Here is a 14587-nt window from a genome sequence, read left to right on the forward strand (position 1 = left end):
AACTAGCCAGCAATGACACATGGCAATGGCTACAGAGGGGAGAGCTAAAGAAGGAAACTGAAGGAATGATAACAGCAGCACAAGATCAGGCCCTAAGAACCAGATATGTTCAAAGAACGATAGACGGAAATAACATCTCTCCCATATGTAGGAAGTGCAATACGAAAAATGAAACCATAAACCACAAAGTAAGTGAATGCCCGGCACTTGCACAGAACCAGTACAAAAAGAGGCATGATTCAGTGGCAAAAGCCCTCCACTGGAGCCTGTGCAAGAAACATCAACTACCTTGCAGTAATAAGTGGTACGAGCACCAACCTGAGGGAGTAATAGAAAACAAACAGGCAAAGATCCTCTGGGACTATGGTATCAGAACAGATAGGGTGATACGTGCAAATAGACCAGACGTGACGTTGATTGACAAAGTCAAGAAGAAAGTATCACTTATTGATGTCGCAATACCATGGGACACCAGAGTTGAAGAGAAAGAGAGGGAAAAAATGGATAAGTATCAAGATCTGAAAATAGAAATAAGAAGGATATGGGATATGCCAGTGGAAATTGTACCCATAATCATAGGAGAACTAGGCACGATCCCAAGATCCCTGAAAAGGAATCTAGAAAAACTAGAGGCTGAAGTAGCTCCAGGACTCATGCAGAAGAGTGTGATTCTAGAAACGGCGCACATAGTAAGAAAAGTGATGGACTCCCTAGGAGGCAGGATGCAATCTGGAACCCCACACTATAAATACCACCCAGTCGAATTGGAGGACTGTGATAGAACAAACAAACAAAAAAAAAATAATAATAATAGAGAGGATTTCATTGATAGGTAAAATATTCACATAATATAAGAAGAAATTTTCAGGTAATAATGCACTATAGTAGGAATATTCAACTAACTCAAAATTTCCATATTTCTATATATTACTCTCAGTCAGTTATATAGCTGCTTTTTCTGACTACTTCCTTTGTAGCTTCTCATGTCATATATGTATATGAAAATTAAGTACTACGGACTAGTAAGGAGTTATTTTTTGTGATAAACAAAAATGAATGGTGAGTAAGAAATTTCATAAAAAAAAGTGCGTTTCCATGAGTTCATAAATTATACACAAGTATTTTTTAATAACACCCTGAAAATTGTCGTGCAATTTCAATTATTATTATTATAGTAGATTCACATCACCGGTGAATCTACTATAACAGGGCTGGCAACTCTCAGTCTCTCTCGAGAGTTCATATTGGCAGGATGGATGTTCCACCTCTCCTGAGGGATGCTTTTGTAAGAGGTATCCCTCAGGAGAGGTGGAACATACATCCCGCCTATGTTAACTCTTGAGAGAGACTGAGAGTTTCCAGCCCCGTGATTGGCTTATCAACAGACAATCAGGAGCGTCATAAGGGACGGTGAATCTACTATAGTAACAAAATGTCCTCGTATAAACCAAATTCGGTTAAGGAGGACCTCGGGACAAATGGTAACACCTGATTCAGGTGAGATTAAAGCAGAGGCTACTGAATTATGTCTCAAGTTGTACTGCTTGTAGTTGTAAGAGAGGCTAATAGATTGTAATCTCAGTTTTTTTTTTTTTTTTTTTTTTTTTTGTGGAAGCGTTATAAGCCTAAACTAAATCTCTTCAAGAGTATGTCTCGTCCAATTTGCTCAGGTAAAAAGGACACATTAGATGTGGTAGTGATTATCTAAATTTCACTTCAGGTTTGATTAAGCTAGATTATCATAATATAAATTCTATTCTGAATGACATCTTTTTAATAGGTAACAATATAGCAGTTACGGCTTGAATGGTCTTCATTATGATAAAATCCTATTGTGACGATATTGTGTTTTCAATGTGCCTGCTTTTCTCTTCATGAGATTTTTCGTTTAAAGAAAGCAGAATAAGATCGAATACACCCTTTGCAGACCTTATTACCAAGAATTAATTATATCCAGATTTGATATATGACTGGTTTGCATGCTGGCTACATGCGTCTCATGAGTCATACCTATTGTCATGCTTCTTCACGAATGTGATATGAGTCAAACCATAACATTTCTAGGCTTCATTTTAGCGAGAAGTAATGATCCTACTGACAATTTTACTGATATCGTTATTTATATATTGGCGAAAATACTTTTGCAAACTGTATCTTGAAAGCGAACTATAGTAAGACGTAACTTAACGGGCCTCGACTAAGTGGATGTTTGTAACTATCAACTACCGTATGATTGATTTTTTATATGCTACCATTTTAGATGCGATACATGCTTGAATATTTACTAAATAGTGACCCCCTAGGGTTTTCGGGGGTCGTTTTCTAGGACTAATATTTCTTGGGGGTCATTATCTTCATGATATTTATAGTCTTTTGTCTATGTTTTCATGGTAATTCCCAACGGGCTTGTACCAAACACGCCCGCAAAGGTGGGTATATACATATACTGGGTTAAAACCCATGGGGGTCACTATCTAGGAAAGATCCACATTTTTTATGTATCTCCTAAATAAGGAACTATTTGGAACTGCCGTTAGCTGAAAGATATGTAGAAAATACACCATTTCAGGCTGTAATTTACGGTGTTTGTTATACAACGAAATTAATTACTTATCAGAAAAGCAAACCTCCTCAAAGTGTCTCTTAAGCTGAGGTACTACAGAATTTTATTCTTTTTCCCTTCAGGTGGAGGTGCAAGGACGTGTTCATCCGTCAAAGAACATCATGAAAGTTGACCCACCGAAGAGAAATAGAAATTGAGAAGACGAGACATCGTAAGTCGGGGAGGGAAATATAACCAGCATGAACCGGCGAAGCTTTTTGGCATAACCTGATTATGTAAAAGCTCTAGAATATGCCAAAGTGAATGGACTTGCTCTGAATATATTATTTTCACGGGATTTTTATTTATTTTTGTCGGCAGCCGGGACGTGGAGCGCTGAAATGATGGAAAGCCACGGGTTATTGAATACATCCGGGAGCTAAAATGAGAAGCGAAGTCGAAATCTCTCATATTTTATTCAATATATTTTTTATGATTATGTTTTAATTCCTCTAACAAAGTTCGGCATCAGAGAGAAAACGACTACCAAACTGAATTTCCTATTTATAGATAAACTTTATGTATATATATATATATATATATATATATATATATATATATATATATATATATATATACACATTAAGCTACAAATGTCCTTTACTATCTAATTTGCTCTACCTCAGAATTAATATATTTTCATATAACCGAAGGGGAATTTTTTAGTTGATAACAAATTCATCGGCTCATGGGCTCGAACCACAGAACCAAAAATTCAGGACGTACAGTGACGGCGTTTAACCCACAAGGCTATCAAGAGAGGTGGTTCCGTGGTTCGAACTCCATGAGCCGACGGATTTCTTATCAACTAAAAAATTCCCCTTCGGTTAAATGAAAATATATTAATTCCGAGGTAAAGCGAATTAGATATTAAAGGACAATTGTAGCTTAATGGGTGCATAAGAATCACGGTGATGTGATAAAATTCATAGTATGGCTACATGCGACAAAGGCACTACAACGAATACCTGAGCGCAATGAGGATTTGTAAGTGGGTGGCAGTGTTAACTTATACCTCTCGTGATAGCCTTGTGGGTAAAATGCTGTCATTGTGAGTCCTGAATTCTTGGTTCCGTGGTTCAAGCCCATGAACCGACGAATTTCATAACTAAAAAATGTCCCCTCGATTAACATATATGAAAATATATTAGTTCCGAGACAGAGCAAATTAGATATTAAAGACATTTGTAGCTGAATGTGTGTATATGTATCATGGTGATGTAATAAAATTCATATTGCATAAAATATATATATATATATAGATATATATATCATATATAAATATATATCTATATATATATATATATATATATATATATATACATATATATATATATTATATATCATATATATATACATAATATGAATGTTTGCATGTTTGTGCACTACAGATCTCCAAACCGATTGATGGATAGCAAATAAAGTACGTTTTAAACCCATACCCCTACCCGCCTCCCCTTCCCTTTGTAACTTATGAGGTAAATAAACTCTATGGGCTTATTATGCCTCATTTCATGCACTCGAGGCCATAGGAATATGTTATTGAAAATGCTTTTCAGTCACCACAGTAATACCCAGATAGAAGAGACAGACAGTAATAACTGAATAAAAGGGACAGTTAAACAGTAATACCTGGATAAAAAGGGCAGTCACCACGTGATACCTGGATAAAAGCGCCAGCCGCCACAGTAATACCTGGATAGAAGGGGCAGTCACCACAGTGATACCTGGATAAAAGGGTCAGACATTACAGTAATACCTTGTTAAAGGTGTCAGACAACCCAGAAATATCTGGATAAGAGGAACAGTCACCACAGCAATATCTGGTTAAAGGTATCAGACAGCACAGTAATACCTGAATAAATGGAACAGTACTCAAGACCATAGAAATATATTTTTGAAAATGCTTTTCAGTCACCACAGTAATACTTGGATACAGGGGACAGACAGCATAGTAATACCTGGATAAAGGGGGCAGTCAACACAGTAATACCTGGACAGCCATCATAGTAATAACTGGTTAAAGGAGACAGTAATACCTGGTCAGTCACCACAGTAATAAATAGTTAAAGGGGACAGACAGCATAAAAGGGACAGTTAGTCAGTCACCACAGTAATACCTGGAGAAATGACACAAACAGGACAGTAATATCAGGTTAAAGAGGACAAGCAGCAAAGTAATACCGGAATAAAAGGGACAGATAGCACAGCAATAATTAGTTAAAGATGACAGACTGCACAGTAATCCCTTATTAAAAGGGTCATTAATACCTGTATAAATGGGACAGTCACCACAGTAATATCTGGATAAAAGGGTCAGACAGCACAGTAACACCTAGATAAAAGGGTTATCATACCTCATTTCATTACTCAAGATCATAGGAATATATTATTGAAAATGCTTTTCAGTCACCACAGTAATACTTGGATAGAAGAGACAGACAACACAGTAATATCCGGATAAAGAGGACAGTCACCACAGCAATACCTGGATAAAGGGAAAAGCCAGTACAGAAATAACTGGATAAAAGGGAAAGTCAGCACTGTAATACCTGGATTAAGGACAGTCACCACGGTAATACCTTCATAAGAGGGACAGACAGTTCAGTAATATCTGGTTAAAATGGACTCAGCACAGTAGTACTAGGATAAAAAGGACAGTCACCACAGTAATACCTAGATAAAAGGACCAGTCCCCACAGTAATATCTATATAAAAGGGACAAACAGCACAGTAATACCTGGTTAAAGGTGTCAGACAGCATCGAAATACCTGGATGAAAGAGGCAGTCACCACACCACAGTAACAAATTGGCTAAAAAAGGTAGTAATGTCGGGTTAAAGATATCACAGTACAGTAATACCTGAATAAAAGGGACTGTCACCACAGTAATACTTGTAAAAAGGAGTTACCACAGTAATACCTGCATATAAGGGGACAGACATCACAGTAATATAATACTTAGGTAAAGATGACACAGTACAGAAATGCCATGTTAAAGGTGTCAGACAGCACAGTAATGAATGGACAGTCACCACAGTAATACCTAGATAAATATGGATGGTCACCACAGTAATCTGTATATAAAAGAGACAGTCACCACTGTAATACCTGGATAAAAGGGACAGTCGTCGCTGTAATACCTGTCAGTTCATCCATGACTGTTCGAAGGGTGAACGCTCGAATTAAACAAATAGAATTGTCAGTCAGACTGTCAACACAAATTCTTCCCTGCACTCTCCCTTCCCCCTCCTCTTTCCCTCTTCCCTCCCCTTCCACATAGACTGTCATTTAAGAGTTTTCTCAGGCAGCACCGGATCGGTCAGCTAATATAGATAGATAGATAGAAAGATAGATATGTATGTATATATATATATATATAAATATACATATATAATATATATATATATATATATATATATATATATATATATATATATATATATATATATATATATATATATATAATATAATGATTACAAGGGTTCGAAGCCAGTATAGAAATGAGAGTCACAAGATAAAACTGAGACCTCTTTTGTTATTTCGGGAACTGAATTGAATTTAATATAGAATTTAGGCCAAAGGCCAAGCACTGGGACCTAGAGGTTATCCAGAGCTGAAACGGAATTGACAGTAAAATTTTGAAAGGTGTAAGAGCAGGAAAACCTCGCAGTTGCACTATGAATCAATTGTTAGAAAAGGGTGGAAAGTAAGATGGAAGAAAGAGAACATGAATGGAGGTAGCACATTAAAAGGTACAAAAGGAGAAGCAGCCAGGGGTCGAGGGTACGCTGCAAAGAACCTAAAGTAATGCCTACAGTGTTCCACAAATTATGAGTTCTGAATCTTCAATCTGTATATATATATATTATATATAAATATATATATCGAAAATACCTGACAATTTGAAATAATTGACACCTTTTACCTAGTGTCATCCATTAGTAGGTTAGTATTTTGGATTTCCAAAAACAGAAAAGAGCATATGTCAGATGAGCACGCGAAGTTGGTGTTAAGTTAAATATGTCTTAGTTTAACCAGACCACTGAGCTGATTAACAGCTCTCCTAGGGCTGGCCCGAAGTATTAGATATTTTTTACGTGGCTAGGAACCAATTGTGGTAACTTAGCAACGGGGCCTACAGCTTATTGTGGGATCCCAACCACATTGAGAAATGAATTTCTATCACCAGAAATAAATTCCTCTGGTTCTACGTTGGCAGAGCTGGAATCGAACCCACACCCTGAGATCGGTGGTCGAGCATATAACTGACTCGCCCAACGAAGAACTCACTGGCGTAAATCTGCAATCTTTACAAAATTAGAAATTTTATTCGTCTTTAGGGGAGAAAATGCTGCATAAAACTACTGGGTTTAATATGTTGAATTTATTTATATTACATAATCGTTCACGGATCACTAACCTTACTATGCGAATGCAATTAGACTGTCTAAATACCAGACCTGAACTGTAATAACTTTATTACCTGCACCAAAGTAATCAAGTTAGGGTAAATTTGATTAGCTTCGTCTCGCATCCTCTCAGATTTGGTGGTCATATTTTCCTCGATAATATTCTAATCTACCTTTACTTACTAAGATACTCGATTTCTGTGTCATGCAAAAGCTACAAGCAAATATCTGGACTTCAGTGATAAACCTGCTCTTGCAATGTCGTACTTAACGCTACAGGGAATTTGTTTTAATTTCACATTTCGTAAAAAGATTAGAAAAATAAGAAAATAAATTACTTGTTTTTGATAGAAGCTTCTATGATATCCTCTGAGTACTGTTATTTCCAAAACAATGACCTTGCTCATTTCAATGAAAAAAGAATTTCCCTAACTAAGCCTGCTGCAATAATATTTTTCCCCAGACAAGTATGACATGGATTAAAGAGGCGATAAAAATAATCCGTATATTTGTTTCAATGATCAGTTTATCAGGGACTGCAACAATAAGGAAATTGTGACGTCAGTGTTAAGTAAAATGTAAATATAAAGATGCATAAGATTAAACTTTATCTGTTCTTCCACTAATAGAGAAATTATTGTGCAATAAATTGAGATTTAACTAAAAAAATCTATGCCTTTTCTTTTAAATAGCTTTGATATAAAGATACACTCAAATGGAAAAAAATATATAGCTCTTAAAAAACATGGTATTATCCAACCTCTAGCTTACTCGGAGCGTGATAAAATCTATGGTCAAATAATGTTGTTTCACCAACGAAAATTGAAACAAATACGCTATATTTTATTAGAAATATTGTTCTGTACTGTTTAACATGCACATTAATTATTATTTTTTTTTAATTTTCAATCTAATAAATAGATCTTTAACACAAAGCGAAACACCTTTTTCAGACTTCTTTAAGGCTTGCCTGTTCTCCCAACAAGAACAACAACGCCAACAAAATAATTTGTAGGCTTACTCTCCAAGTAAGCAAAAATCAGGAAAATATGAAAGTTTTTAAACTACGTTATGGTGCTTCCATAAGCATACAAGAGAAATGCAAACAATTGCTAAAATAGCAATATGGAGGTCTATACATAATAAGGTTCAATTTTACTTAAGCAACTAAGTACTAAAGGAAAATAATTTAGGACAGTTCCGCCGGTTCCGGTTTCCCGAGCAAGAAGGGTTTGTGGCAAGATTTGTGTTGGTAGCCCTGACGAGAAAGGTACATCGGGGACCTTGGTCTTCTTTTTGAAATAAAGAACCATATTTATTAACAATATAAGGTCAGCAAGTTAATTCCTTGAACCTGGAGCGGTTGCGAAAATAAAAGCAAAGAATTAAAATTTATCTAACTTAATAAATGAAGAAGTATATTTCCACTTAATTATGTGTACTACATAACCCAGCCTTTCGAAGATTTATTTTTATATAAGGCATTTGAAGACAATCCAAAGTTTTCCAATATCTCCTTATAAGATGTCTAGACTACGTTTATGTATCTAACCTAAACAAAGTTCGCTTTTGGTGTAGTGTTGGGACTGAAAATAATAGCAAGCACGAATTCTAGCCACTAAACATCGCACCTCCTCACATAGTAACAAACAAGTAGAATTAAAAACATTTTTTATTTGAAGTAACAGAAACAATTGTTCGCATGGATAATTGGAAGATCACTCGCCATACTTCTAATTTAATTGTAGAAACAGACACTGTACATAAAGAAAATACATAATTTTATCACAACACTGAAGAAACCTTACATTAGGATAGTTATTGCATGTCAGTGCAACATTAATCTAAGTAACTTGATTTTATGAGAAATATATCGAATCGCAGAGATCAGCATAAATGAAGAATATCTTGAGATCAGATTCTATTTCCTATCCTAATACCAGTCAAGACAGACAGATTACTGACTTGAAAATCTACATCAAGGCCTAACAACCTGTCTATCGTACATAAAATTTAAAAAAATAAAAATAAAAATATAACCTTACAGTAATTATTTGTATATTCAATCTTGAATAATTTCCTACAAACATTATATATCATGAATATGACAATATTCACACAACTCACGAATGGGTTTTAAAATAACAAAAGTTGTAAATGCTGCTAATTTAACATATACCTACTTGCAAGCACGAGCACTCACGTACACACATACTATATATATATATATAGTATATATATATACTATATAACGTATATATACGTATATATATATATATATATATATATATATATATATATATATATATATATACATCGAGCTACAAATGTCCTTTAATATTTAATTCACTCTACTTCGGAATTAATATATTTTCATATATATATGCTTAACCGAAGGGGAATTCTATTAGGCGATAATAGAATTGTCGGCGCCCATGCACGAACCCAGGACACCATACGTTTCTGGATTTGTATGGTGTCCTGGGTTTGCGCCTGGGCGCCGACAATTCTATTATCGCCTAATAAAATTCCCCTTCGGTTAAGCATATATGAAAATATAATAATTCCGAGGTAGAGTGACTTAGATATTAAAGGACATTTGTAGCTCGATGTATGTATATGAATCACGGTAATGTGATATGACACACACACACACACACACACACACATATATATATATATATATATATATATATATATATATATATATATATATATATATATATATATATATATATACAACAAACTGGATTATTTCTGTTGCAGTTGCTGTGGAATAATGGTTTAAAACGTTAGAAATAGTAGCTCCATTATTCAATTCAACTTCAGCGATAATTTCTTATTCCATTTTATCAGCATCCTTTATAATCGAACAGCTTTTATTTTGAAATTATGTCAGCAATTTATTTTATTTCGAGCAAAATTCTCGAGGTTGTGTTGTGGAGAGTCTCGTGTCTACCCAAAGCATCTCTGAATGTTTAAAATTCACACATATTACTTTGTCCGCCTATTTCTGTGGACTTTTTATTATTCCATCAAACATTTGTCGGTCAACCGAGAGGATGGATCTCCCTTGATCTAAAATCGATTTTACACTACAGAAAGTTTGCCCAAAGCGGGTAGCCGAATCTCGAACGCTTGCCATCAAACGATACAAAAATGAATTATATCTTACGTACCTCCCGTATTACCTTTGCACATTATCACATCACAGATAAGTGAATTTGAATACAATCTTCAGTTGCTGGACTCAGGTCCATAACACTGACAGTGTGGATTTCCTCTTAGTAGCCAGTCCAATTATTGTAACTCTTTTAAAGCTAGTAATACTGCTGTTACACTGTATTTACAACCACGCAGAATCAACGACTATGTCAGTTCCGTTTCCGGTCCTCTCGATCTCCTTCTCTAATGTTTGACAACATCCATCATTCGCTTCAAAATTTAAAAAAACCTGATAAAATTTATGCATTTGTAGAACGGTTGAGTTGCGGTCCCTTGTTCCGTGATTCGATGCACATTCGCTCAGTATGGATCGTTCTATCTCTCTGGCAGGAAATTAATATCTGTCTCTTACAGAATTTGTCCCCAACTCTACCTTTACCTAATCACGATTCTTATGAATAAAGTCTCTAATTACTAGATTAGATTTCATGATGATGCTTTGTATTCCAAGCGGCCGGTTCATCACAAACAGATGACCTCTTGTCCTCATTATTACCGGCAGTCTTCGACTTACATATTGCAGTCGGGTTTCTTATAATATCTTCCTTCTTCACTCACCACATTACATGCCATAATTTTGAGTGCAATCCTCACGTTTTTCATACTTACATTGTCAATATCATCAAACTTAATTGGCATTTTCATCTCACAACACTTTTTCAAAATCCATAACTATTTCCTCCTCTGTAGATCTGCTGTCAGCGACTTGGAATTCTCCTAAACCCTCAGCAACGTCTTTCTTTCTCCTTTAGCAGCTAAACTCCGCTCGTTATCTGGGGACTCGTTAATCCGAAGTTCCTTTCCTCTTAGCACGCGACTTCCCGTTCCTGTCAGGATCAGCCTACCCAAGGTCCTTGAGCACACCAGAGACAGAGAGCAATACCAAGAATTCGATGTGTCAGCACTCAGCACTGATAGGGAATACCTCTCCTCTCTCCGATGACCTCATTTTTCACTTCGTTCACTTTAACTAACATTTTAAGTGTCCCACTCACTTCTCAAATGATCTCCCATCTGTTTCCACAAATCAACTCACACTGCAGAACCCATTTACTTTTATAGGGTTTTGTTTTTCGGTCCATCAAGATCGGGCAATTACTTACTTGCCCACGTACCACAAAACGTAAATCCTACAAGCACTGTCTCTGGCACCTCTCCCGTATTGGAAAGAATAGCAATCGCTTATCGTTAGGTTAGGCCACTCTTCTTAGGATGTGGGTTAACCCACTGTTAAGAAGTCATTGTTTAGTTTCCTAACATGCACATAGCGCCGTTTACCAAACGCTATCTGCAGGAACGAAATGCACACACGTCCGACCGCCAGCCACTACTGTTCACTATCTAGTCTAGTTCTGGTTTTATTCTACTCCTTTCCCTATTTTCTAACGGTGGCCTATTGGAAAAAAAAAATTCGGGAAACCTTTGCCTGGTATTTGTAAGGAAAATGAAACTCCAGCTTAATGGATGAACCAGAACAAATATAATGCCCTTTAATTTGATGCCTGTCAGACGCTAAGCATATGATAACACAACTATCCCAGATAAATTTAACCTTCAAAGACTTCAGAAAAGCAATTGAAGTCAAGCGTTCATGAAATTGAAAGTGGGCTCCAAGGAGGAAAAGTGCGTATGCAAATTGATGATATATATTTCGTATCTTAAAGAATCCAGCCCAGAGCCGGTAGAAAATAAGAAAAAGAATCATTGTGGGTATTCCTGATCACATTTTCATTGATTCTATAAAGCTGCAAAAGGCAAGGTTGAACAGTGATGGTGAACTTGGGAAGCGGTTTCTCACGAACGCATTCCTTGATGATCAACCAACGACGGAAATTCACACGTAAAAATTCAGTTGAACGTTGAACAACATACACGAATCCTCCTCACACCTCGTTTTCCTCACATCGAACACTTTCACACAGTAATCCCATTTGCAAAGCCCTCCCACACACACTGGATGCGCCTTCTCCAGTGAAGGTCCTTGCAGCACAGTAGACGTACTTTACAAGTCGTCATACATATAGTACTAATAGCAATGCCATTAGGCATGGCAGCAAGAGCATTCCTGTTCCGTCGGGCTTCACTTAAGAGTTTAGACTTTCAGGAAAACTGAATGAATCTGACCTGTATATGAAACTATTGAGCGAAATTCTTAATTTAAAATCTACACTGATCAAGCTGGCACGGTTTTATGTGAGGAAGACACATGGCAAACGTTTGGTGAATCCGAGACACGATAAGAGAATTAATTAGAAAACTGTAAGAGTGTACGGTCTCTTAAAAAGAGAGGTTAATGACAGCGTCGTTTACGACGACTGGGTCATTACCTGTCATATCTAATGTTAACAATACGCTGCTCAAGTACATGGACAACTGCAAGAAAGGCGAAGAGTAGGGCAAAGCTCATCGTATCCCAGTTCAGCTGAAATTAGTTCACCTCACATCAACGATCTCCCTCACCACCAGTTGCCACACTACGACCAACAAGAAGAGGTTTACCATTACAACGAGGCCATTCTCTTAGGATGGGGAACTACCTCAAGGTATGAATTCCAAGAGTTGATACATTCTTGACATGCGAAACGCATATGACATCTTATTATATGAAAAAATTATATTCACATTAAATATTTCCAGAACTGTTCCGATAGACTTAAGGTCGATGCAATGAGGCAAAGAGTGCTCTCAAGTAATTATTTATTTCTAGACCTTTTATTGTAAACATTCTAGAAATTTCTTTATAACAAGTATACCTAAAATGTGAGCTGATTAATATAAGTCCTACCTGTTTTTATAACGTTCTGTGCTTCATCAAAGCATTCAGGACAGACAACAAGCAATGCTTGCAAGAATACTGAAGAGAATACAGAAATTTCCAGATCTATGTGATGTCCTGAAACGTAATGCACAGAAGTTAAACATTATGTCACTTTTTTATGTAGACAAAATTTATATAACCACGACAAGGAAACATTCAATTTCCAGCGTGAGTTTGATAGACAGAACTTGTTCATTCGGTTTTTCCAAGAGGTCACCTTCGTCTTTAGGCGTAATATAACTTAAATGCCGTCTACGTACCTACATGGTACAGGTATGTGAATCATCTTTGAAATGGAATGTTTTTAAAAACCTCCGTATATAAATTTGAGATCATTGGTGACAGAGGGTTTGTTACCCATTGCTAAACGAAACGTTGTTTTATAGATTTTCCGTTAAAAATAACTTATTTCGCAAACGCACAGGTTAATTCCAAAATCTGACTGACTGTTAATGGCAAACACAATCCATTGATTAGTTTGTGAGATTCGTATTCTAGTACCGGGCAAATTTTTCTAAGCGGGAATTGGAGGATCTTAAACATTCTAAATTTTCATTAGAACGATGTAAGTAGGAGAGGGTGTGTATCGGGAGACCCTCTCTCACACACACACACACACACACACACACACACACACACACACACACACATATATATATATATATATATATATATATATATATATATATATATAATATATATATATATTTATAAGGCAAGTAGTATTTTAAGATCACAGGTTTTTCAGCTAGCAGTTTTATAAATTGCATAACTTGTGTGTGGCACAAAAATGCATTACATATACTGTAGTACCACGGTACAAATACAGTAATGTATGCCTTTCTCTCTCTCGCTTACCCTACGCCTTCAGTAATGCACTGCTCAGTAAGAACAAACGTGTACTGTATTATACTGTACTACTTATAAAATATCGGGAAGGTTTATGGACGACAATGAACTGGACAGTATTGAGAATAAAGGTTTGGGTAGTCAATTTACCGCCGACTTTCAGTTTTGAAGGGGATCTGGCACCAGCAAAATTCAGCGGCCAACTAACTGTACACAACACTGTCATGGAAATATTGATGCTGCAATTCTCAAAATAAAATAAACTGCAATAAGCGTAGAGAACAGAGCTAAAGTTGTTTAATACTTTACCGGCCTGTAACGTCAAACTTCCCGTGAATCAACGGTCTTGAAAATTCAGGAGAAAAGTCAGCAAGAAATTTGTTATGTTTAGTTCTGCAAATTAGACTTTCACTTAGATGCATAGCGTGTAACTTTATGAATTTTAAAAATACCCCAATCACATAAAAGCTATCCAGTTAAAAATATTAAAGTACTTTGGTAAAGAATTTTTTAGAATCACGTTCAAACACTTTGGTAACCCATCTTAATCATTTCTATTGCTGAGACTGATACATTACCCTCAGACAGCCAACTTCATTACGTTGTTTCATATAGAAACCTGGTAAGTTTCGACCCAGTGATCTGGTTCCACTATTCTTATAATTAACTTCAAATCAACTT

Source organism: Macrobrachium nipponense, chromosome 3, assembly GCF_015104395.2.
Source record: "Macrobrachium nipponense isolate FS-2020 chromosome 3, ASM1510439v2, whole genome shotgun sequence".
Lineage (NCBI taxonomy): Eukaryota > Metazoa > Arthropoda > Malacostraca > Decapoda > Palaemonidae > Macrobrachium > Macrobrachium nipponense.